Here is a 25,152-nt window from a genome sequence, read left to right as displayed (position 1 = left end):
GCCAGTTAATGCTGCATCATTTATCAAAGAATCCACTTGTTTAATGAGAAAGATATTTTGAAGAGAGGTGGAGGATGGACTTTGCTGATGATTCCAGAATCACAACTTGGGCTCCACATGTGGCTGCTATACTAGAAGAGGTGTAAAATTACAGCAGTGTATAGGGCTTCCCTGGTGGCTCAGAGGGTAAAGCATCTGCCTGCAATGCAGGAGACCTGGGTTTGATCCCTGGGTCGGGAAGATTCCCCTGGAGATGGAAAAGCTAACCCACTCCAGTATTCTTACCGGGAAAATCCCATGGATGGAGGAGTCTGGTAGGCTACAGTCCATGGGGTCCCAAAGAGTTGGACATGGCTGAGTGAATACCCTTCATTTTGAATAGAGCATCTGTCCATTTCATCCAGAGTAGAATCCCATTCATCAAACCCAGATGTTTTGGAAGCAACCAAAATGTCCATTGACAGATGAATAGATAAAGAAGACGTGGTACATGTATACAATAGAATATTACTGGGCCATAAAGAGGAATGAAATTGGGTCATTTGCAGTGATGTGGAGGAACCTAGAGTCTGTCACACAGAGTGAAGTAAGTCAGAAAGAGACAAACAGATATTGTATATTAACATAGATGGCATCTAGAAAAATGGTAGTGACGAACATATTTGTAGGACAGGAACAGAGACACAGACGTAGAGAGCAGACTTATGGACATGGTGTGGGGGTAGAGGAGAGTGGGAAAAATTGGAAGAGTAGCACTGACATATATACACTACCGTGTGTAAAACAGATAGCTAGTGGGAAGTTGCTGTATAGCACAGGTAGCTCAGCTCATTGCTCTGTGATGATCTGGAGGGGTGTGAATGGGAAGGTGGGTGCGAGGGAGGCTCAACTGGGAAGGGATATATGTATATATATAGCTGACCCACCTCCCCATTCACACCCCTCTAGATCATCACAGAGCAATGAGCTGAGCTACCTGTGCTATATAGCAACTTCCCACTAGCTATCTGTTTTACACATGGTAGTGTATATATGTCAATGCTACTCTTCCAATGAAAGAAATGGGAATACAAGACCACTTGACCTGCCTCTTGAGAAATCTGTATGCAGGTCAGGAAGCAACAGTTAGAACTGGACATGGAACAACAGACTGGTTCCAAATAGAAAAGGAGTATGTCAGGGCTGTATACTGTTACCTGCTTCTTTAACTTATATGCAGAGTACATCATGAGAAACGCTGGGCTGGATGAAGCACAAGCTGGAATCAAGATTGCTGGGAGAAATATCAGTAACCTCACATACGCAGATGACACCACCCTTATGGCAGAAAGTAAAAAAGAACTAAAGAGCCTCTTGATGAAAGTGAAAGAGAAGAGTGAAAAAGTTGGCTTAAAGCTCAACATTCAGAAAACGAAGATCATGGCATCTGGTCCCATCACTTCATGGCAAATAGATGGGGAAACAGTGGAAACAGACTTTATTTTTGGGGGTTCCAAAATCACTGCAGATGGTGACTTCAGCCATGAAACTAAAAGACGCTTACTCTTTGGAAGAAAAGTTATGACCAACCTAGACAGCATATTAAAAAGGAGAGACATTACTTTGCCAACAAAGGTCCATCTAGTCAAGGCTATGGTTTTTCCAGTAGTCATTTATGGATGTGAGAGTTGGACTATAAAGAAAGCTGAGCACTGAAGAATTGATGCTTTTGAACTGCGGTGTTGGAGAAGACTCTTGAGAGTCCCTTGGACTGCAAGGAGGTCCAACCAGTCCATCCTAAAGGAGATCAGTCCTGGGTGTTCATTGGAAGGACTGATGCTGAAGCTGAAACTCCAATACTTTGGCCACCTGATGTGAAGAGCTGACTTATTGGAAAAGACCCTGATGCTGGGAAAGATTGAAGGCAGGAGGAGAAGGGGACGACAGAGGATGAGATGGTTGGATGGCATCACCAACTCAATGGACATGAGTTTGAGTAAACTCTGGGTATTGGTGATGGACAGGGAGGACTGGAGTGCTGCAGTCCATGGGGTCACAGAGAGTTGGACATGACTGAGTGACTGAACTGAACTGATAGCTAGCTGATTCACACTGTTGTGAAGCATAAACTAACACAACATTGTAAAGCAAGTATACTCCAATAATAAAATTTTTTAAAAATAGAAAAGCAATTTATGGTATTTGTTGTCCATAATAAAAATCAAAGTTTTCAAGTAAAAAAAAAAAAAAAAAACCCAGATGTCAAAGGCCCCTGCCAAACAGTTGGCAATGTTTCTTCTGAATATCTGTCTTTTAGATTTGGAAAGCTATAAGAAATTAGGCCTATGAAGTCAGTCCTGAAGGCTTTCTGACTGGAACTCTGGAAGTAGGCAGACAGCAGCAGGAAAAAACCTGGCCATTTAAACATGGTTATGGGCTTCCCATAAGGTAAAGATTCTACCTACAATGTAGGAGACCCAGGTTCGATCCCTGTGTGGGGAAGATTCCTGGAGAAGGGAATGGGTACTCACGCTAGTATTCTTGCCTGGAGAATCTCATGGATAGAGGAACCTGACGGGCTACAGACCATTGTGTTGCAAAGAGTCAGACACAACCAAGCAACGAATACTTTATGGGCTTCTTTGGTAGCTCTAGGTGAGTGATCACACCATCGTGATTATCTGGGTCGTGAAGATCTTCTTTGTACAGTTCTTCTGTGTATTCTTGCCACCTCTTCTTAATATCTTCTGCTTCTGTTAGGTCCCTACCATTTCTGTCCTTTATTGAGCCCATCTTTGCATGAAATGTTCCCTTGGTATCTCTTAGTTTTCTTGAAGAGATCTCTAGTCTTTCCCACTCTATTGTTTTCGTCTATTTCTTTGCACTGATCACTGAGGAAGGCTTTCTTATCTCTCCTTGCTATTCTTTGGAACTCTGCATTCAAATGGGTATATCTTTCCTTTTCTCCTTTGCTTTTGGCTTCTCTTCTTTTCACAGCTATTTGTAAGGCCTCCTCAGACAGCCATTTTGCTTCTTTCCATTTCTTTTCCTTGGGGATGATCTTGTTCCCTCGAACATGACTGAGCAACTGAACTGAACTGAACTGAACTGGTGGCTCAGATGGTAAAGAATCTGCCTGCAATGAGGGAGACCCAACCTGGGTTGGGAAGATCCCCTGGAGAAGGGAAAGGCTACCCACTCCAGTATTCTTCCCAAGAGAACTCCGTGGCCAGAGGAGCCTGGAGGGCTACAGTCCATAAGGTCGCAAAGAGTCAGACACGACTGAGCAACTAACACTTTCACTTTCACTTCATTGGTAAGCTACCCCAAAAGAGAAAACATGTTCCACAAGGACAGGGCTGACCCCAGACTGACTTTCAGTGGCTCATATGCTAGTCTTTTTCATCTGGAAAATGTATTATTAGTAATAACCACTCGCCTTACAATGTTTGTGAATTAGACGAAATACTGACAATGTCAAAGAAACTTTTACCAGCTGTACAGAAAAACACAGATGATAGTAACTTTGGTATTTACAGAATTATTTCATGTACACTATCATACTCAAATTGTAATTGTTAATATGCAAAGCTTGGTATAAAATACTCTGTAATTAATTGGTAGCTTAAGGGAAACTAATGAAAAGGAAGCAACAGCAAATCTTAAAATTTTCCTGAGGATTAAAGAAAAGAATTAATTCATGCAGAGCCTACTTCAGTCAAGATAAAGCCCAAAGAAAATTAAGAATTTGAGCAATTGTTTGTTTGTCACCATCCCACTTCCTCTTTATACAGATATATATTCTTTTTATATTCTTTTCCATTATGGTTTAGCCCAGGATATTGAATATAGTTCCCTGTGCTGTGTAGGACCTTGCTGTTTATCTATTCTATATATAATATCTTACATCTGCTAATCCCAAATTCCCAGTCCTTCCCTTCCCCACACCCATCCCCCTTGGCAACAACAAGTCTGTTTTCTTTATCTGTGAGTCTGTTTTTGCTTCATAAATGTGTTGATTTGTGTCCTATTTTAGATTCCACATATAAGCAAGATCAGAATGGCCATCATTAGGAAGTCTATAAATAACAAATGATGGCAAGCATGTAGAGAAAAGAGAATCCTCTTACACTGTTCATGGGAACATAAACTGGTACAGCCAGTATGTAAAACAATATGCATATCCTTAAAAAACTAGATTATATGGCCATATAATCCAGCAATCCCACTCCTGGGCATATATCCAGACAAAACTATCCTTCAGAAAGATACCTGCATGCCTATGTTCATAGCAGAACTATTTACAATAGCCAAGACATGGAAACAACCTAATTGTCCATAGACAGATGAATGGATAAAGAAGATGTGGTGCATATATACAGTGGAGAAAACTACTCAGCCATCAAAAAGAGTTTGATTCCTGGTTGGGGAGCTGAGATCTCACATACCTCATGGCCAAAAAACCAAAACATAAAACAGAAACAATATTGTGACAAATAAATACTTTAAAAAAAAGAAAATTAGAAGAGGGAAAAAAATATTTCAAAAGACATATTTGATGAAGGAGTGTTATCCTTCCAAATATATAAAGAACTCTAAGAACTCAACAATAAAAAACAAATAACTCAATTTAAAAATGGACCAAAGACCTTGACAGTCACCTCATAAGGCAAATAAGCATATGAGAGGATGCTCTACAGCATGTCATTAAGGAAATGCAAATTAAAGGAACAATGTGATGCCACCACATACCTCTCAAATGGCCAAAATCTAGAACACAAAACTGAAGCCATGAACTGTGTGGAGGCAAGGGTGTAAGAGAAATATCTGTACCTTTTCCTCAAGTTTGTTGTATACCTAAAACTATTCTAAAAAAAGTAGGTCTTGAAAAAAATCTAATCTAGTTGATGACATAGGTAATAAGAACAATTTGCTTTCATTGTTAGTTCACTTGTGACCAGGATTCAACCCTGACCAAATACTGACTGGACAGGTGGCCTCCTCTGCCCTTATAACTCTATTTTTATCTTTCTAAAGTCTTCTGGCTTTCTCAGAGTTGACTCACTCTTCTGCCCAGAATTTCTGAGAACTATGATTTTTCCCAAGGAATGACATAGAATATTGGTATTTGAAAAACCTTTTAACTTCTTCCCAATACTTAAATTGTTCCTACAAATCCAAAGCTACATTTCCTCCATAAGAATAATCCTAGGGACATCCCTAGGTTGTTCATCGGTTGGAAATCTGCCTGCCAATGCAGGAGACATGAGTTCAATTCCTGGTCCAGGAAGATCCCTCATTCCGCAGGGCAAGTAAGCCTACCAGCTACAACTACTGAGCCCATGCACCCTAAAGCCTGAGAACGGCAGCAAGAGAAGCCACAGCAGTGCGAAGCCTGTGCACAACTAGAGAGCAACCCTTGCTCGCCACACCTAGAGAAAAGCCGAGTGCAGCAATGAAGACCCAGCACAAAAAAATAAAGTAAAAAAATAATTTAAAAAGGAATATTTCCTTTTTTAAAAAAAAAGGAATATTTCTGGTGATAAAAGTCTAATTCAGTAGGCAGTGAGATTAACATGGAAAACAACTGCTTGGACTAGCGAATAACATGGATTAAGTGGCTACAACTAGCTGACTATAACAATAACTCATATTTTATAGCATTGTGTAAAATTTTTACAGACTTTACAAATTCCCTTCATAAATTCATATCCTGTGAAATATTTGTGTCAGCAAAATATCCTGGTCCTTCAGGACTTCCCCAGCAGTACAATGGTTAGAACTCCACCTTCCAATGCAGGGGGTGGATGTTCGAGCCCCAGTTGAGGAACTAAGGTTCCTTGGGTGTGGCCAAACAATCTTAAGAGATGGGCAAACTAAGGTGCCCACTTTAACGATGGTACTCATTTAGATGAGGAAATTGAAACTGAGATAAAAGCTAAATAACTTGCAGAAGAACTTGAACTTGGGTCTTCTGTTTCCATATCTATCACTTTTCCTATTATCCTATCATACCCTCATATGATGCACTTTAGTGTTCTTATAGAACTTCACAAATCTCCTAAGTGCCTTCTCCTACATTTCCTCATTTCTCCCACAAAGATAACTTTCTAGTAGAATCACATTTTAAAAGATATTCTTCTTAAACTAAAGGATTAGTCACATTTCAGGCAGTAAGATAAATCCATGGGTGATTTATTTTGAGTCTTTCAACACAGGGAGCCATATGCTCCCAAGGATGTACCAAATAACACTAAAAAGAGAAATTTAACCTAGATAAGAAGGATGATCCTTTAACTTGGAAATGGGTTAGAAAAAAAAATAGAAATTTTAGAGTTAGTTATTCCTCTATTTCTTAAGAAAAAGTGCAAAGAACTTCATAAAAGATAATTTCGTTAAGATTTTTAAGACTTAGGGAACATAACATTTTGTTAGCAATTTATACTCAGTACTTTCCTAGACACAGAAGCACACTGTAAGAAGTAAATGTTGGTTAAAAACAAAGAAAGAGGACATATTGCTTGTGTCATAAAGAAGTTATATGACAAAGCAAAATATCAACATAGACAAAATTGTACATTATACAAGTAGCCACAGACTTCAGAGTGAGGGAATGATCAGCTGGGGCTGAGGTTACTTGAAAGTTTTCAGGAGGTGGGAAGATTCGCAAAGCTCCTTTGGTGATATGACAGAGGGAGGAGCATTTTATGTGTTTTGTGTGGCATGAGCTTCCCAAGAAGCTGGATATATTACATATTATATAATGCAATCTTCTAATGTACATAAGAAACCAGGAAGAAAACTGCCTTGTTGGTAAGAATGAGAAGATGAGAAGCAACAGGAGCTGGGAGTCTCTCTTTTCTGACTAAGATGTGGAACTTGGAATGGCATGGTAGCCAGTCATATCCTACCGGAAAGTTAAGATACGAAAGTGTTTTCATAGGAAAACGTTTTCATATGTTTTCATAGTTAAGAAAAAAATGTTTCTGTTCTGTTCAAACAGAACAGAGCAAGCGTTCTGTTTGCTCTGTGTGGAAGCAATGAGGAGGAGCCAGGATGTTGTGTAAGAAGACCACGTGTAATAACAACAACCCACAGGCAGTGAGCTAGGCACCAGAGCTTCCAGCAGAACAATCTCATCCTGTTTCCAGTGTGTTCCCAAAAGGCAGCAGGGGATAAGGTGGAAGTCCATCATACCCTGTGTGGGTGAGAGAAGATTTCTGGAGGAAATATGGGAACTGATGTGAAGAGTGGCTACGTGTGAGTCAGCAACAGGGAGGAATGCTGAAGAGGGCATTCACAACAGACAGCAATGTCCATGCAGAAAGAAGGAGATGGGGGAGAGCCGGTTGGAGCATCACTGAGAGAAGGAAGTGGAAATGTGGCTAAAAGTCCTGAGGATGAAAACAACCAGCAGAGAAATGCAGGGGAAAGGGCAAAACTGAGAGAAAATGTAAACCAGGAAATAAATGGCCTTGCTGATAAGAATGAGATGAATGAGAAAATATTAGCAGAACTTGGTTACTGACTGGCACTGGAGGATAAAAGGGATGATGGGGTTTTAAAAAGTCCCAAATGTTGTGAGTCTTGGGGACCAAAAGAATGAGAGTAGTGTTGGCTATAACAGAAAGGCAGGAAAGTACTGTGTGAGGAAGGAAGAGAAGCTAATCTTGACCTTCCTCTTGTTAAATTTCAGGTAACATTAGAACATACAGGTGTCAGGTGGGGAAGAATTTGGGGATTGAGGAGCATGTGAAATTGAAGGATGGGGCTGAGAGCTGGAGACAGATTTAGGGATAGTCCAGACACAGATGGAAGCTAAGACCATGTGTACATGAATTACTTGAAGGAATTCAATGTATTTGAGAATCTAAATTATTTTCTAATAGAACTCACACACACACACATAGAATAGATCAGAGTATGGCATAACCCTATTGTACACCTCCTTCAGACATTTGGAGTACAATTAACAAAGGAGCATAGTGTTGGTAAACTAGATCTACTGACTCTTACATGTCAATATCCAGTTGGTGGACTTCCCTGGTGGTCCAGTGGTTAAGACTCCCCTGCCAAAACAGAGGACAGGGGTTCAATTCCTGGTCCAGGAACTAAGATCCCACATGCCTGGAGGTCAATAATCCCAGGCACTAACTAGAAAGCCTGCACACCACAACTAAGACCTTATTCAGCCAAATAAATATTTTTTTAAAATGTATCTAGTTGGTTTCTGTCAGGAACTATGAAACTGACACTTCTCAACTATTTATTAAGATCTACTATGAAATTTGCATTTATTCTCTCCACAAAACTTTTTCACTTGTACGGAAAAGTTCAAGAGATACAAATATATCTAGTGAGATATCTGTCTAGACATCAAATATCTTTTGATAAAAGAATATCTTGAGGATTAGTCGAATTTTAACACACATATACCATATTTCCAATAAAACATAAATAGGCTTTAGAAATTAAAGAAACTTAATATAGCAATTATATATTGAACCCTAGTTCACCTGATTTGAAAAACTTTTAGATAAAATTATTATCTAATTTTTCAGGTCTAATAATTTTCCCTAAGTTAAATCAATGGGATCTGTATGAAAAGTTATAGATAAAGTAATAAACCTAATACCAAAGTAACCACTAACATAATTTACTCTGAATCATCTATTAGTGACCTGGGTAATTTTACTATTTTTACTAGGTTACCAGGTGAAACTAGACATCTGAAAAAATAGGCTCTATAAGAAATTCAAATAGCTCCTGCCATTCTTGAAAATAAAAGAATATCCCTTCACAGAGTAAATAGACATAGCCTTTCATTTTAGGTGGTCCCAAGGATAGGCACTGATGACTAATATTGGGCAGATATTTTTGACAGGCACTTTTCAGGATATTATAATATTACAAAAGAGAAACATCTACTGAAGTCAATTCTGTGTATAAGTTTGTGTGCTCAGTTGCTCAGTCGTGCATGTCTGACTCTTTGCAACCCCATGGACTGTAGGCTCCTCTGTCCATGGAATTTTTCAGGAGTGGGTTGCGATTTCCTCCTCCATGGGATCTTCCCAACCCAGGGATTGAACCTGTATCTCCTGAGTCTTCTGAATTGGCAGGCATATTCTTTAATACTGTGCTACCTGGGAAACCCAAAGTCAATTCTACCACTCACCTCTTGAGGAATTTGAAACTTACTAGTTAGAATTCATATTTTGTTGTTTGCAATAAATAAGTACTGTACTAAACTCTGGATATATAATCACTATATTTTAGTAAGCTATAAAAAGCAGCAGGGCTTCCTTTATGGATCAACTAGTAAAGAATCTGCCTGCAATGTTGGAGACCTGGGTGGGATCCCTGGGTTGGGAAGATCCCCTGGAGAAGGGAAAGGCTACCCACTCCAGTATTCTGGCTTAGAGAATTCCATGGACTGTACAGTCCATGGGGTCGCAAAGAGTCGGACACAACTGAGCCACTTTCACTCACTCACTCAAAAAGCAGCAAGTATTATCTTCAAAACAAAATAGGTCAAATAACTCAAGGAATTAGTATGAGATTTAGAAAGAGACTAATTTTCCAGATGATTTAACTGAAGACCTGTTGAAACAGAGTTTTATTTTCTATGAGATAATTAATAAAGGCTTGTGAAGTGAAAGTCGCTCAGTTGTGTCTGACTCTTTGCGGCCCCATAGACTATACAGTCCATGGAATTCTCCAGGCCAGAATACTAGAGTGGGTAGCCTTTCCCTTCTCCAAGGGATCTTCCCAACCCAGGGATCGAACCCAGGTCTCCCGAATTGCAGGCAGATTCTTTATCAGCTGAGCCATCAGGGAATCCCAAGAATACTGGAATGGGTAGCCTATCCCTTCTCCAGCGGATCTTCCCAACCCAGGAATCAATCCCAAGTCTCCGCATTGCAGGTGGATTCTTTACCAGCTGAGCTATGAGGTAAGCCCTTATAGCTTAAGGCTTAAAGCTCCGTAAAAAAAAGTGAGTGTCATTATAAATGGCTGGAAGGGTATTAGCAAGGAGATTTGTATCTCTAGATGGTGGAGAGGAAAAGGTAAGCAGCAAGGCTGCATACTTTTCTCTGTCAGAAGGAGAGAAAAACCCTCAGATCTCTTTGTTGAACATGCTATGTTGGGGGTCCCACCATCTTTACTCTGGATGAATTGTTAGGTTTCCTAGGACACAGAAGCTATTACACCAGTGCTTACAATTTGTTACAATGAAAGGATACAGGCTAAATTCAACATGGGGAAAAGGCACATGGGGCAAAATTCAGGAGAAAACAAGCACAAGTTACCAGGTGTCTTCTCTCCGTGGAGTAGCAGAGACCCATCTAATTCTCCTGGCAAAGATGCACATAAAATAAATAAATAAATAAATACTGCCACCTGGGAAGCACACCCAACTGTTGGTGTCCAGGGCTTTTACTGATCTCACCACTCCAGCCTCCCCTACCTCAAGCAAAAACAAGATAGTCAAACATAGAGCCCTTCATTAGCATAAACTATCTGGTCAAATCAGCAAGGTCTCAGACATACAACACCTTTATCTAGCAGAATAGTGCCAGGATTCAGCACTCATCTCCCAGGAGCCAGTCAAGGTAATCCTGAAGACTGGCCTTTTGGGGGATGTGCAGGGATAGAGCTTCCCAGGCCTGCTGGGGCACACACATTAACGACAAGACTTCCCACTAAGCATACAAATGGTATTTACTAGGAATGGAAGGATAATGGTGAGAAATCTATACCTATAAAATGTTTTTAGGAGGACAAATACTATGTATATGCTTATTCGCTCAGTTGTGTCCAACTCTTTGCTATCCCATGGATTGTAGCCCACCAGGCTCCTTTGTCCATGGGATTTCTCAGGCAAGAATACTGGAGGGGGCTGCCATGCCCTCCTCCAAGGGATCTTTCCAACCCAGGAAATAAACCCACATCTCTTGCGTCTCATGCATTGCAGGTGGATTCTTTACCATCTGAGCCACCAGGGAAACACTGTGAATGCTATTTATTATAAATAAACTTAAAATTTACAGATTTATGGGTGAGATGGTTTGCTACAAAATGAGAAATGATCATACAGCAGGTAATCAACAGGGTGTGTGGAAGAAAAGTTTCATAACCAAAACTATACCCTTTGTTTGAACAGTGTCTGCAGACAAAGTGAAAGTGAAAGTCAGTCATGTCCAACTCTTTGTGACCCCATGGACTATAGAGTCCATGGAATTCTTCAGGCCAGCAAACTGGTGTGGGTAGCCTTTCCCTTCTCCAGGGGATCTTCCCAACCCGAGGATCAAACCCAGATCTCCAGCATTGCACACAGATTCTTTACCAGCTGAGCCACAAGGCAAGCCCAAGAATACTGGATCGGGTAGCCTATCACTTCTCCAGAGGATCTTCCTGACCCAGGAATTGAACCGAGGTCACCTGCATTGTAGGCGGATTCTTTACCAAACGAGATATCAGGGAATGACTGCAGACATTGCTTATAAGGAAACTCGTCTGTTTAATCTAAAACCAAAATTTATCCTACTGCAGGAGAACAGGGACATTTTTGGAAGCTCTGCTGAGTGGTATCAGACTTTTCCAAGACTATTTATTTGTGCCTGATGTTTCCCTGAGTTTTTGAATCATTAGTCAAGTTTGGTGCTGGTTAAGAGCTAGAATTCAGGAGTCTAAATTGAGGATTCAAGCCTCTGCTGTGTTCACAAGGACATAGGTCGATGAGATAACTCCTCTCAGATTTAAGACACATTGTTCTAGGTATGAATCAAATGGTACAAGATCAAGATAGCAAATAAATGGGTAATATAACAACCCTGGGAAAGAGAGAAGTCCTTTAAACATTTAGTGGAATGTTCTAATCACATTCCGAAACCACATCCATGTACCCAATAAATAGACTCCCTAAATAAAGATGTAATGTCCCTAAAGAAGGACTTCCCAGGTGGCTCAGTGGTAAAGAATTGACCTGCCCCAGGTTCAATGCAGGATACAGGATGCTCGGGGCTGGTGCACTGGGATGACCCAGAGGGATGGTATGGGGAGGGAGGTGGGAGGGGGGGTTCAGGATGGGGAACATGTGTACACCCGTGGTGGATTCATGTTGATGTATGGCAAAACCAATACAATATTGTAAAGTTAAAAAAAAAAAAAGAATTAACCTGCTAATGCAGGAGATGTGGGAGAAAAGCAGTTTTGATCCTAGGGTCAGGAAGGTCCCCTAGAGTAGGAAATAGCAACCCATTCCAGTATTCTTGCCTGGAAAATTCCATGGACAGAGGAGCCTGGCAAACTACAGTCTATAGCGTTGCAAAGAGTCAGACGTGACTGAACACACGCACACACATACACACAAAGAAGCTTTTCCTTTTGGACCCAAGAGTGTGACTGTCTTCTTCTTTCTGTGTCTAAGACTCTGTGTCTAAGGACACACATTTAACTCATCCACTAAATCACCATGGTAACTGGAAATGGGTGAAGCACTGACAGAGGCTGCTACAAAAAATAAACACTTTCAACCAATCGTTGCTGTAAACCCACAGTGAGTTTGTAGTTTGGTTTCTTGCATAAAACATGTGTTTGACTTTCATGACTATTCTGGCAACAGATTCTTTTTTTTTTTTTTTAATTTAAATTTATTAGATTCTTAAAGAGAATTCCAAGGAGTACTGACATGCAACCTGTATATTGAAAAGTAAGAAACATCATTGTTTCATACAAAGTAGTAATAGCAGTGTTTATAAAATATATAACTAACAAGAAAAAATAAAATAAATTATATATAGTAGGTGGGAAGGGGTGGGAGGTGAGAGGGAGGTTCAAGAGAGACGGGACATATGTATACCCATGGCTGATTCACGTCGATGTATGGCAGAAACCAATACCACAGTGTAAAGCAATTATCCTTCAGTTAAAAATAAATACAGAAAAAATTATATAAGACAAAGCCTAATTTTGTAAATAATACTAAGTAAATATAAAATTCTAAATAAATCTAAAAAATACGTCAAATCTGGTTTGGAGATGGTATGTATACTAAAAATACTTTGGGATTTAACTCCCTGACATAGCACCAGTACAAGCAAAAGCTGTTTTCTAAAAACTTATGTCTGAAACTATGGAATTTTAAGCTAAAAACACTACTGGGTTATTTTTATAATTTCTATGTTTTGTTTATACATGACAAGAGGGGACAGATTTCAGGCTGCTATTTGCAAGCACTCTGCAAATAGCACACTGCGGGTACAGATAGGCCCCTTATTATCAATAAATGAAAAGCCAAATTGGAAAAAAAAAAATCACCATTTCATTATGGATAATGAAGACGTATCTGTTATGGTACTTAAAGTAATTCATTCTGGGAGAAAAAGAAACTAATATTTCTAAACAAAATGCTTAGGGTAGTAAATTCTTTTTTTCCCATGATAGCTGTGGCTTAAAGAATATTTTTTTTAAAACCCAAATTAATTTTCTATTGTTTGATTTTATTTTTAGGTTGAATGATAAATTTCTTTCTAGTAATAAGTCACATGTATTATTACTATTATTATTCACTGGATGATAAATACTTCCAATGAATATGTTCTGATGTGTGGCATTTGGAGACCAAGAAAAATATGAGTACCCTCTCAAAAACAGGACTAAAATCAACTTGTGCATCTTTATTATCCAAATAATATTTATTGAATACCTACTATGTGCCAGATGCTCTTTTAGGTTGTGGCAATACTGCAACTTTTAAAAAACTTTATCCAAGGATCTTAAAATTTTACTCATTGATAGTTTTCAATAAAGCATCAATGTTTGACCCCACTGTGGTAGAGGGAATAGCAGAATCAATTTAACCATGATTCACAGCTTCTTCTTGGGGTTCACATACAGTCTAGACCTGGCAGGAAGGTGCTATTCCAGAGCTACATACGGACAGCAACCTGCAATCTAACAAGAGCTTAATCCTATTTATAAGCTAGAAATTAAAAGATGTATTTAATTATCGGTTCTCTGGTGCTTCTGTTATCTTTTGGTATTTATGAGAGTTAATAAACTGCCATGGTTTCTGCAAATATAACTGGCAGTAATCCACAATTGCTTGAGTTAATTAAGCAGAACAATTGTCAAGAGCTAAAAATAAAGTGAAGGAAGAATTTTAATGAATGTGTATGGATGGAACAGCACCAAAGAGTGTAGATAGTCAATTTGCAGATTTTCCCTAATAAATGGTATGTTTCACTAGTAAATGCTTGTTCTTAATGTATTATTCTATAAAGCATAGCATATTCCTAACATTCAGAGGAATAGAAAATAAATTTTTAGAAATTCAGTCTTTCCAATAGCTTGACTATGTAATCCTTTTTAAAAATACTTATTTATGTACTTATTTATGTCGGCTGTGCTGGGTCTTCTTTACAGTGTGCAGGCTTTGCTAGTTGCGGCACACATGGCGTGGTTGCAGCATGTGGGGTCTTAGTTCCCTAGTCAGGGATCGAACCCTGGCCTCCTGCAATGGGAGCATGGAGTCTTAACCACTGGACCTCTAGGGAAGTCCCTGTGATACTTTCTGATGCTTATATTATCATATAATTAAAGTATCTTCACATTATGAATGCCTTTTTATTATTAATCATCTTTTGATTCTAAGATGAAGGTGGCAAAGATGTTGATGCTAGGGTTCCTTTATTCAATTCAACATATTCATTAAAAGTTCAAATATTCCTTTGTTGGTTTATTATGTGTGCTATGCTCCAAGCAATCTGAGCTACAGGACATTCCCTGCTTACATCCATGAGTACTTACTAGGTATCAGACCCCAGATAAGGAGAACAATAACAAAAGACTAGAAGAAGCAGAGCCTTAGGGATTTTGGGCACTGAATTGGTATGTCTCATATCCTAATAGGGCATATTTGGATAATATCCCCTAAAATTATCCTAATAGGATATGCCCTAATATCCTAATAGGGCATATCCTGATAGCTCAGTTGGTAAAGAATTGGCCTGCAATGCAGGAGACCCAGGTTCAATTCCTGGGTCAGGAACATCCACTGGAGAAGTGATAGGCTACCCAATACAGTATTCTTGGGCTTCCCACTAGTAAAAAATCTGCCTGCAATGTGGAGACCTGGGTTCGATCCCTGGGTTGGGAAGATCCCCTGGAGAAGGGAAAGGCTACCCATTCTAATATTCTGGCCTGGAGAATCCCATGGACAGTATAGTCCATGGGGTTGCAAAGAGTTGGACATGACAGAGCAACTTTCACTTTCACTTTCATATCCTAATATGTTTGGTCATCATTGTTGACGGTTTTCTTTCTAAAGTTTACTTCATCTATCATGTTTATTTCACTAATTCTACTCTGTCTATTCCAGAGCAGTTACTCTAACATGGTATTTCAAACCACACAATCCATAAACATATATTTCATGCAAATACAGAGGATTTCAGGAGTTACAGAATCTAGATGCCAACACAGAGTATATACATAGGGAGATAAATATGACCTAACAGTTTACCCCAAGTCTTGATGGAATGGAATTCATGAGTGGACACAGCAGAAGGGATTTCATGGCAGTGCTGAGTGATGGCATGAAATGTCACCTGAGGTGAGGTCTTCCTGAAAGTATGTGTGAAATTCTAGCTCTACTTGTGTTGGAACCAGTGCTATTGGTCTTAAGCGTTTGTGAGTTCATGATGTCATCTACTACTATGTAGTCTATTTCCTCAAGGAGTCAATGAATGGTATTTGAGAGAGCTTGCACCCAAATCCAGGTTCTGTTACTCCCAGGATCATCTGTGATCCTAGAATAAGTTACTTAACCCTTAAGCACCAGTTTCCTGCTTTTTGTAAAGCAAAGTAGAAGCGAAAGATAACTATATCAGAGATTTGTTGCAATGATGGAGTGACTGAAACAGACGTGGTCTCTCCCTTTCAGAGAATAGTTAAGTAAAAAGATTACTATACCCATGGACTGTAGCCTGCCAGGCTCCTCTGTCCATCCAATTCTCTAGGCCAGAATACTGGAGTGGGTATCAGTTCCCTTCTCCAGGGGATCTTCCCAACCCAGGGATCAAACCCAGGTCTCCCACATTGCAGGCAGATTCTTTACCAACTGAGCCACAAGGGAAGCCCAAGAATAGTGGAGTGGGTACCCTATCGTTTCTCTAGCACATCTTCCTGACTCAGGAATCAAACTTGGATCTCCTGCATTGCAGGCAGATTCTTTACCAGGTGAACTACCAGGGAAGCAAAATCTCCTGAATGTCATTTTGACTCAGTCATGTTCATTATGGGAAATGATCTAACTGCAAAGAACAGAGCCACACTTTTAATGAGAGATAAAATTCTAATATGAATAAGTGGGTTTTCATTTCTGAAGCCCCAGGAATTTTTCCTACAGGAATCAGAGCAGCAGAATCAGGAGCTCCACTGATTGAGAAGGTAGGGACAGAGAATGTACTGGGGGGTAGATCTTATAAGGGTGTTATAGTGTTGTAATTCAGGAAGTGCCTGTTGCATTAACATTTTAACTTAAACGTTTTATCAAGTATTAATTACCTCTTAAATAGAATATCAGCTCTTGAAAATTTTCCCTTACCTGCTCTGGGCTGAATTTTGTGTATCCCCCAAAATTCAAGTGCTGAAACCCTAAGCCCCAGTGTGATGGTATTTGGAGGTGGCGTTTTGGGGATATCATTAGGTGAGGAGAGTAGAGCCCTCTTGATGGGGTTAGTGTTCAGAAGAAGAGTCACAAGAGAGCTGAGCTCTCTTTGTGCCATGTTAGGATACAGCTTGAAGGTGGCTATCTGCCAACCAGAAAGAGGGCCTTCACTAGCAACAAAATTTGCCAGCACCCTAGATGTGCAGATGATACCGCCCTTATGACAGAAAGCAAAGAGGAACTAAAGAGCCTCTTGATGAAGGTGAAAGAGGAGAGTGAAAAGCTGGCTTAAAATTCAACATTAAAAAAACTAAGATCATGGCATCCAGTCACATCACTTCACGGCAAATAGAAGGGGAAAAAGTAGAAGCAATAACAGATTTTCTTTTGGGGGTCTCCAAAAATCACTGTGGATGGTGACTGCAGTCATGAAATTAGAAGATGCTTGTTTTTTGGAAGGAAAGCTATGACAAACATAAACAGCATATTAAAAAGCAAAGATATCACTTTGCCAACAAAGATCAGAATAGTCAGAATTATGGTTTTTCCAGTAGTCATATCTGGATGCAAGAGCTGGACCATAAAAAAGGTTAAGTGCCAAAGAATTGATGTGTTTTAACTGTGGTGTTAAAGAGTCCCTTGGAGAGCAAGGAGATCAAACCAGTCAATCCTAAAGGAAATCAACACTGAATACTCACTGGAAGGACTGATGCTGAAGTTGAATCTTCAAAACTTTGGCCACCTGATGCAAAGAGCCGACTTATCACAAAGACCCTGAGCTGGGAAAAACTGAAAGCAAAAGGAGAAGAGGGCACCAGAGGACAAGATGGTTAGATGGCATCACAGACTCAATGGACATGACCTTGAGTGAACTCCAGGAGATAATGGAGGACAGGGAGGCCTGGCGTGCTGCAGTCCATGGGGTTGTGAAGAGTCAGACACGACTGAGCAACCGAACAACAACCATCTTCAACTTTCCAGCTGCCAGAACTTCAAGAAATAAATGTCCTAGCCTATGGTATTTTGTTAAAGCAGCCTGAACTAAAACATTGAACAAATACATTATTATACTTATTAGCAATTTCTCTTTTTTGTGTGACTCTCCCTCTACTTGTCCTCTTTGACTCTCTCGCACTAATTAGAACTGACTGATGGCAGTGTGCCAAGTGCAAAGCATTTCACAAGCATCAATTTATTTAAGCTTCACAACTCAATAATGTATTTATTTAGATACAGTCCAGATGTATGTGAAATATAGATGTAATTATACATCTGTCAGTATCTATGTAAATACTGCATCTACAACCATCTGTATCATCTGGGTATGAAAGTGAAAAGTGAAATTGTGAGTTGCTCAGTCGTGTATGACTCTGTGATCCCATGGCTGTAGCCTGCCAGGAGACTTGGGTTTGATCCCTGAATTGGGAAGATTCCCTGGAGAAGGGAAAGGCTACCCACTTCAGTATTCTGGCCTGGAGATTTCCATGGACTGTACATCCATGGGGTCACTCAGAGTCGGACACAACTGAGCGACTTCCACTTTTAAGTTATCTGTCACATTTGTTTCTTTATCTTCTGGGTCTAGGTCTTCATCGATCTTTTACTATGAAGTTGGGAGAAATCACATCAAGGCACAAAGCCAGATTCCCTTTCAAATCCAGATTGGCAATATGTGGTTGACAGAAAATGAACCACTGCCAAAAAGACTACAGCCCAGGAGAGAATTGCAGTGTTTCCCAGTCTTTACACTCTGTGACACCTGTAGACTTCATCAGGGTTTCTTCCAGTGATCACAGAGCTTCAATGTAGCAAAGCCTCCAAGTGGGAATGCTGTGGCAGAACATAAGAATATTTTAAAATAGTTTTATAGTTTCTATTATATGCATCAATTGCCCTCCAGAAATGTGATTTGCAATCCTATCCATAAAATTTAAGCAATAATTTTAAAAGTACTCATTTGAGCGGCAAAATTGTATTCCATTATTTTAACTTGCATTTCTTTGACTATTAACGAGGGAACATTTTTAACATTTTAACATTTTTAACATGTTCATTAACCACTTTTACTGCTTGTTTTTTAAATGACCTGCTCATGTCCTTTACTTAACAGGCCATTCAAAAAATAATGTGTACAATTAAAGGACGCACTTTCATGGAACAGATCATTTCTCTGTGTTTTTTAAATAAAGGCACTAAACAAAAGTATTATTGTCACTATCAGGTAACAGGTGTAACTTGGAGAATGACAAGTAAAAATACAATTTAGCTAACATTTTAAAGCAAAGGTTTTTATTTATGTTCTGGGAGTACTGTCAAGGATAATTCCCTAAGTCTCAGGAAATTTATAGTAAACCCTTTTCCTTGTGGGTTATTACCACCATCCCTCACATCCAAACTTTATGTTCAGCTCTTAGCAACTGATGTTCCTCATTCATTACTTCAATCGAATGCTACATTTCTAGATTCTTTTCCTAGGATTGTTAATAGGCCAGAAGAAATTTAGATAAAAACAACCACATTTTTCTATGCTGCACAATATGGCTAGAAAAAATCCAGCTTTAGAGCGTCTCTAGAGTTGTCATTGAATGTTGTATGAGTTTCACAAGAATCTTATTTCAACATTTATACAATTCTACCAGGAAATTTCAGGAATTCCTTTCATCTTCTAAAGTGCTTTGGGGTCCATGACAATGTTATTATTTCTCCTTGGCGTATATACCACTCCCCTTGTAAATCTCTGCTTTGTAGCTACATCCAGGCAGTTGAGCAGAGGTACCAGACTGTTGGAAGAAGTCATCAAGAGGACATGACTACCACTTGATACATAAGCTGTGTCTGGACAATCAGAAGCTCCCCACCCCCTCCCCGGCCTTGGAATGTACATTCTGCTCACTGTTTCCATAGCTAGAGCCATTTTCAAGGACACAACTTTGAGAGATCAATGGACTGTTGAGACTATCTGGACATTGAACGCAACTAAGGCCTCTATATTTTTTTTAATTTTTAAAAATTTTTGGTCATCCCCTACAGCACATGGGATCTTAGTTCTTTGACCAGGGATGGAACCCATGTTCCCTGTACTGGAAGCATGGAGTCTTAACCACTGGACCACCAGGGAAGTCCCTCTATATCAACTTTTAAGATACTACTAGCAGGCAAGTGCAGAGATTACTTCCTATGGCCACCCAGGTCAAGCTTCATTTTAAAGGTCCTTTGCTGATTAAATTGGCCACCTACCAAAATTTGGAGTGGTCTGCCTCTCTTTGGTCTCTCATCCTCCATGTCCAGGGGCCAGTTTCAGATTTCACCTAGGGAGCTCCTAAGGTTTTGAACCAATACAGATACACACTTATTTCATATCCATGATCTTTAAAAAATTTCTGCCCAAAGTTTAAGAATCAATTGGTATATGCAGTACAAATAATAAAAGGAAAATCACCCTTGCTTTATATTTGAGTTACACTTAAAAAGAAAAAAAAATATTTAACACCTTACAACCTCTAACTACTTCCCTTGGGGTAGTTTCTCACTGATGAATTGCTAGAGAACATAACAGTTTGACTGTAGAAAGTCTTGGCACAGAAACTGAGGATTTGGGTTAGTCCAAGTTCTTCCCATTAGGGTGAAACAGGAAGAGTGAACGTTAGTGCTCAAATGCAGTTTTTAGGCAGACTAGACTAATAATAATGATAAGAGGAACCTCAGATCTCCCAAGGGAATATTAATGGGAAGGCAGAGCAAGGAACTTGGAATGGAATCAATGCTGAAGGCTCAGCTTTATGACCCAGGGGCCACTAACAGCACAAAATGAACCTCAGAGAATAATGGTATCCACTGGTCAATGCTGAACTGATAAACCCCAGGCTGAGCTGGCAGTTGGGTAACCTGTATGGCCAAGCAGAGATCCTTAAGTACAGAGTAATATCAAAATTTCCTTGAAATAGCTTAAGCTCTTCCTGCTTCTATCTATGGTTCTATAACTAGAGCAGAAAAGGGCTTAAAGCCTGAAGAAGCATGTGTTTTTGAGGGGCACAGGAGATCAGACTCAGCAGTGAGATGGAATAGGCAATTTTCCAAGCCAGGTTTCCTGTATTCCTGCTCCATTCATACTCTCCATGCACTACCTGGACAGTTCCTGCATTGATAGGAAAGTTATTTGATTCTCCAAGCTAGTGGATATATAGAATTCAAAGAGTCAGTCTTTTCTTCCTTTAAAAATCAGGTACAGTAAAAACCATTTTGGAAAACAATTCGGCAATTTCTTATCATCTTAAACATATGCTTATCATCAGTTCAGTTCAGTTCAGTCACTCAGTCGTGTCTGACTCTTTCTTTGCAACCCCATGAATCACAGCACGCCAGGCCTCCCTGTCCATCACCAACTCCTGGAGTTCACTCAGACTCACGTCCATCGAGTCAGTGATGCCATCCAGCCATCTCATCCTCTGTCGTTCCCTTCTCCTCCTGCCCCCAATCCCTCCCAGCATCAGAGACTTTTCCAATGAGTCAACTCTTCGCATGAGGTGGCCAAAGTACTGGACTTGCAGCTTTAGCATCATTCCTTCCAAAGAAATCCCAGGGCTGATCTCCTTCAGAATGGACTGGTTGGATCTCCTTGCAGTCCAAGGGACTCTCAAGAGTCTTCTCCAGCACCCCAGTTCAAAAGCATCAATTCTTAGGCGCTCAGCTTCTTTGACAGTCCAACTCTCACATCCATACATGACCACTGGAAAAACCATAGCCTTGTCATGCTGCTGCTGCTGCTAAGTTGCTTCAGTCGTGTCCGACTCTGTGCGACCCCATAGACGGCAGCCCGCCAGGCTCAGCCATCCCTGGGATTCTCCAGGCAAGAACACTGGAGTGGGTTGCCATTTCCTTCTCCAATGCATGAAAGTGAAACGTGAAAGTGAAGTTGCTCAGTCGTGTCTGACTCTTAGCGACCCCATGGACTGCAGCCTACCAGGCTCCTCCGTCCATGGGGTTTTCCAAGCAAGAGTACTGGAGTGGGGTGCCATCATAGGACCTAGCAATTCCACATCTATGTATTTAGTTAATAAGGTAGCTATTATCACCCGTTTTATAAACGAGTAACCCTACAAGGCTGCATGTAGGGTAAGTGACTTGCCCAGAGTCACAGAGCTAATGAGTTGTGGGAGCTGAAATTGATACTCAGTGTTATGTCCCCTCTTCCCCACCAAACCTGGCATTTCATTATATCAAGGCATCTCTTGAAAAAAAAAAAGGAAAAAAAAATATTTTACCCCAAGTTTAGCTTAGGAAGGTAAAATGGAAACATCTTTTTAAAAATAATAATTCATTATTGTGAAAACTGTATTTTTGTAAATATTTTTATCAGTGATTTTAACAATATCATTCGTGTTTCCTGTTTTATTAAAATATTTTAATATTTAATACATCAAATCAATTGCCTATGGTATTGACTTCATATAAATGGAGGTTGTATGATTATTACTAAAACATTTTACTAGAGCCTTTATGAAAACCAAATTCTTATCTCAAGACCAGTTTCTGAAAGAATGAAACAAGCCCATCTGGTTAGCTGTCACGAGTTACACAAGAATTTTTGTTGCTGTTGTTACACAAGACCTTTTTATCCCCTGGAAAACAATTTTACATTCATTTCCAATTTGTTTACTAGCACAGAATTATAAGTCTGTCTTAAGTCTGTATAAAGTCACATTTAGTAACTTCTCCATTCTCGAGATAGAAACAGAAAATGTCTCCCTTGACTCCCCTCCCCCACCGCGCACGCTCCGCCCACCGCAGAGCCGCGCCCTCAGCCACGAAGAGCAAGTGAGCTCGAGCTACGGCTTTCTCGTGCCCTCTCAGGGAAGAAAGCGCCGTGCTTCGAGCTTGACCCCACCAAGGCGCGAGTGCTCTACGATGCCAAAATTGTCGATGTTTTTGTTGGGAAAGACGAAAAAGGCAGAAAGATCCCAGAATATCTGATCCATTTTAATGGTTGGAACAGAAGTTGAGATAGATGAGCAGCAGAGAATCATGTCCGTGACGCCGATGAAAATCGGAGATTACGGCGGAAATTGGCCAAAAAGGCTGTAGCTCGCCTGAGAAGCACAGGAAGAAAGAGGAGGCGCGGCAGGTTACCTGGGGTGGACTCTGTCTTAAAAGCCTTCCTGCTGACGAGAAAGATGAAAACGAAGAAAACTCAATAAACAGTTCCTCTGACAGTGAAGAAAAGGACGGAGAAATAAGTGAAGAAAAAGATACTGAAAGTCTGAAGTGAAAGAAGGACCAGGGCTGCACGCAGAAAAAAAGGAAATGGAAGAAAGAACAGTAACTATAGAAATCCCCGAAGTTCTGAAGAAGAAGCTTGAGGATGATTGTTACTATATCAACAGGAGGAAACGGTTAGTGAAAGTTCCGTGCCAGACCAACATCATAACTATTTTGGAATCATACATGAAGCATTTTGCTATCAATGCAGCCTTTTCAGCCAATGAGAGGCCTCGTCACTATCATGCTATGCCACATGCCAACATGAATGTGCACTATATCCCAGCAGAAAAGAACGTTGACCTTTGTAAGGAGATGGTGGATGGATTAAGAATAACCTTTGATTACACTCTCCCATTGGTTTTGCTCTATCCATACGAACGAGTTCAATATAAAAAGGTGACTTCGTCCAAATTGTTTCTTCCCATTAAGGAAAGTACCACAAACAATAATAGGAACCAGGAGGAGCTCTTTCCAAGTCCACCTTTGTTGAATCCATCCACACCACAGTCCACAGAGAGTCAGCCAAACTCAGGCGAACCAACCACCCTCAAAAGGCGCAAAGCCGAGCCGGAAGCCTTGCAGTCTCTGAGACGGTCCACGCTCCGCTCTGCCAATTGCGACAGGCTGTCCAAGAGCAGCGCCTCGCCTCAGCCCAAGCACCGGCAGCAGGACATGTCCGCCAGCATGCCCAAGCTGTTCCTGTACCTGGAACAGAAGACATCTGTTCATAGCAGATCATCCTTGCCTGTTCCTCTGACCTCTAACAAGGAAGGGAGTACAGTGTTTGCTGGCTTTGAAGGCAGAAGAACCAAAGAAATAAATGAGGTCCTCTGCTGGAAACTTGTACCTGATAGTTATCCTCCAGGTGACCAACCACCTCCACCCTCTTACATTTATGGGGCGCAACACTTGCTGCGTTTGTTTGTGAAACTTCCTGAAATCCTTGGAAGGATGTCCTTTTCTGAGAAGAACCTGAAGGCTTTACTGAAGCACTTTGATCTCTTTCTGAGGTTTTTAGCAGAGTACCATGATGACTTCTTCCCAGAGTCTGCCTATGTTGCTGCCTGTGAAGTGCACTACAGCACGAAGAACCCCAGGGCGATTTATTAAGGTTTTGATGGTCCTAGAACAGCTTCTTAATCTCTTGGTTCCCAGTAAAGAACTAGAGTCGGTGGACCTTCTTTACACAGAAAGCAAATGTGACACCCTGGGAGGCTCTGGCAGAGACGGGTCCATTTGTTTGAGTTGCTTATCTACTGTAGTTATTTCTGTTAAGGATTACCTCCTGGGTGCCTCGATGGTCTCCAACATTTAACCCTTGCCACCATACACGTGATCTGTGATGGCAGGAAAACAGCAGCTATGTTCACAATGAATCTTTAATAAACATGTGCTTAGGTTGGACTGTTTCAGTAGACAAAGGTACTTGTTAGCAGTGACCATGTCTTTTAGTTGTTTGTTAGCATTAAACAAAATCGTTTTGCAAACTGTTTTCATTCTTGTGATGAGGCTGAGCAACTCTGTCCCACAAATTTTTAGTTTTGCTTGGATACTGCAAAGTAGTCCCCGAATATTTTAAAGGGAATTGATATTGCTAGCAAAAGAAAATTTGCAGCTATACATTTGCTTGTTACAGTTCTTTTTCTATAAAGCCTTGTTTTTGGTGATCTAAATAAAGCTTTGCCTGAATGTCTTAAGATTTTGTAGCTACACTTGATTGTGTAATATTATGGTTCCTTTTCTGTAAAATGTTATTTTTGGCCATTTCAAATAAATCATTGTCCATCTTATTGGAAAGAAAAAAAGAAAATGTCTCTCTGATTAGAGAATTTAAAAATTACTAAAGCTGCACTCTACAAATCTATAATATGCTTGCAAATAAATTAGAAATGAATATAAAATTGTTTTCGAGGGGGAAAAAACAGCAATTATACACTTTGATTAATATAAATAGGCCAGAATTTTACCTCTAATTTAAAATAGAACCACACAGTGTTTGAGAGGACTGACAGTAAATCAAAATAAAAATCATGACTGCACCAAAGAAACTTTTTACCTCCTCTGTGGTAACAACTGATTAGAATCCAAAGAGCACAGCTGAGAACAGTTATCTCTGTAATGTACTGCTGGCATTACTCTGGTTTAAGAGGAAGTAGCTATTACTGAATTTTATTGAAACAAATAACTTCACTGGAATAAAGTGTCTTACTTATATATGAATCATTATTTTTAGTTAAGTGAAG

At 40.0% G+C, this 25,152-nt stretch overlaps 1 pseudogene; it reads left to right on the top strand.

Moving 5' to 3' along the window:
* Nucleotides 1-7,291: 7,291 nt before the first annotated feature.
* LOC123328154 lies at nt 7,292-24,019 on the top strand (annotated as a pseudogene).
* The last annotated feature ends 1,133 nt before the right edge of the window (nt 24,020-25,152 follow it).

This window comes from Bubalus bubalis, chromosome 2, assembly GCF_019923935.1.
Source record: "Bubalus bubalis isolate 160015118507 breed Murrah chromosome 2, NDDB_SH_1, whole genome shotgun sequence".
Lineage (NCBI taxonomy): Eukaryota > Metazoa > Chordata > Mammalia > Artiodactyla > Bovidae > Bubalus > Bubalus bubalis.
This window is presented reverse-complemented; position numbering and strand designations above follow the sequence as displayed.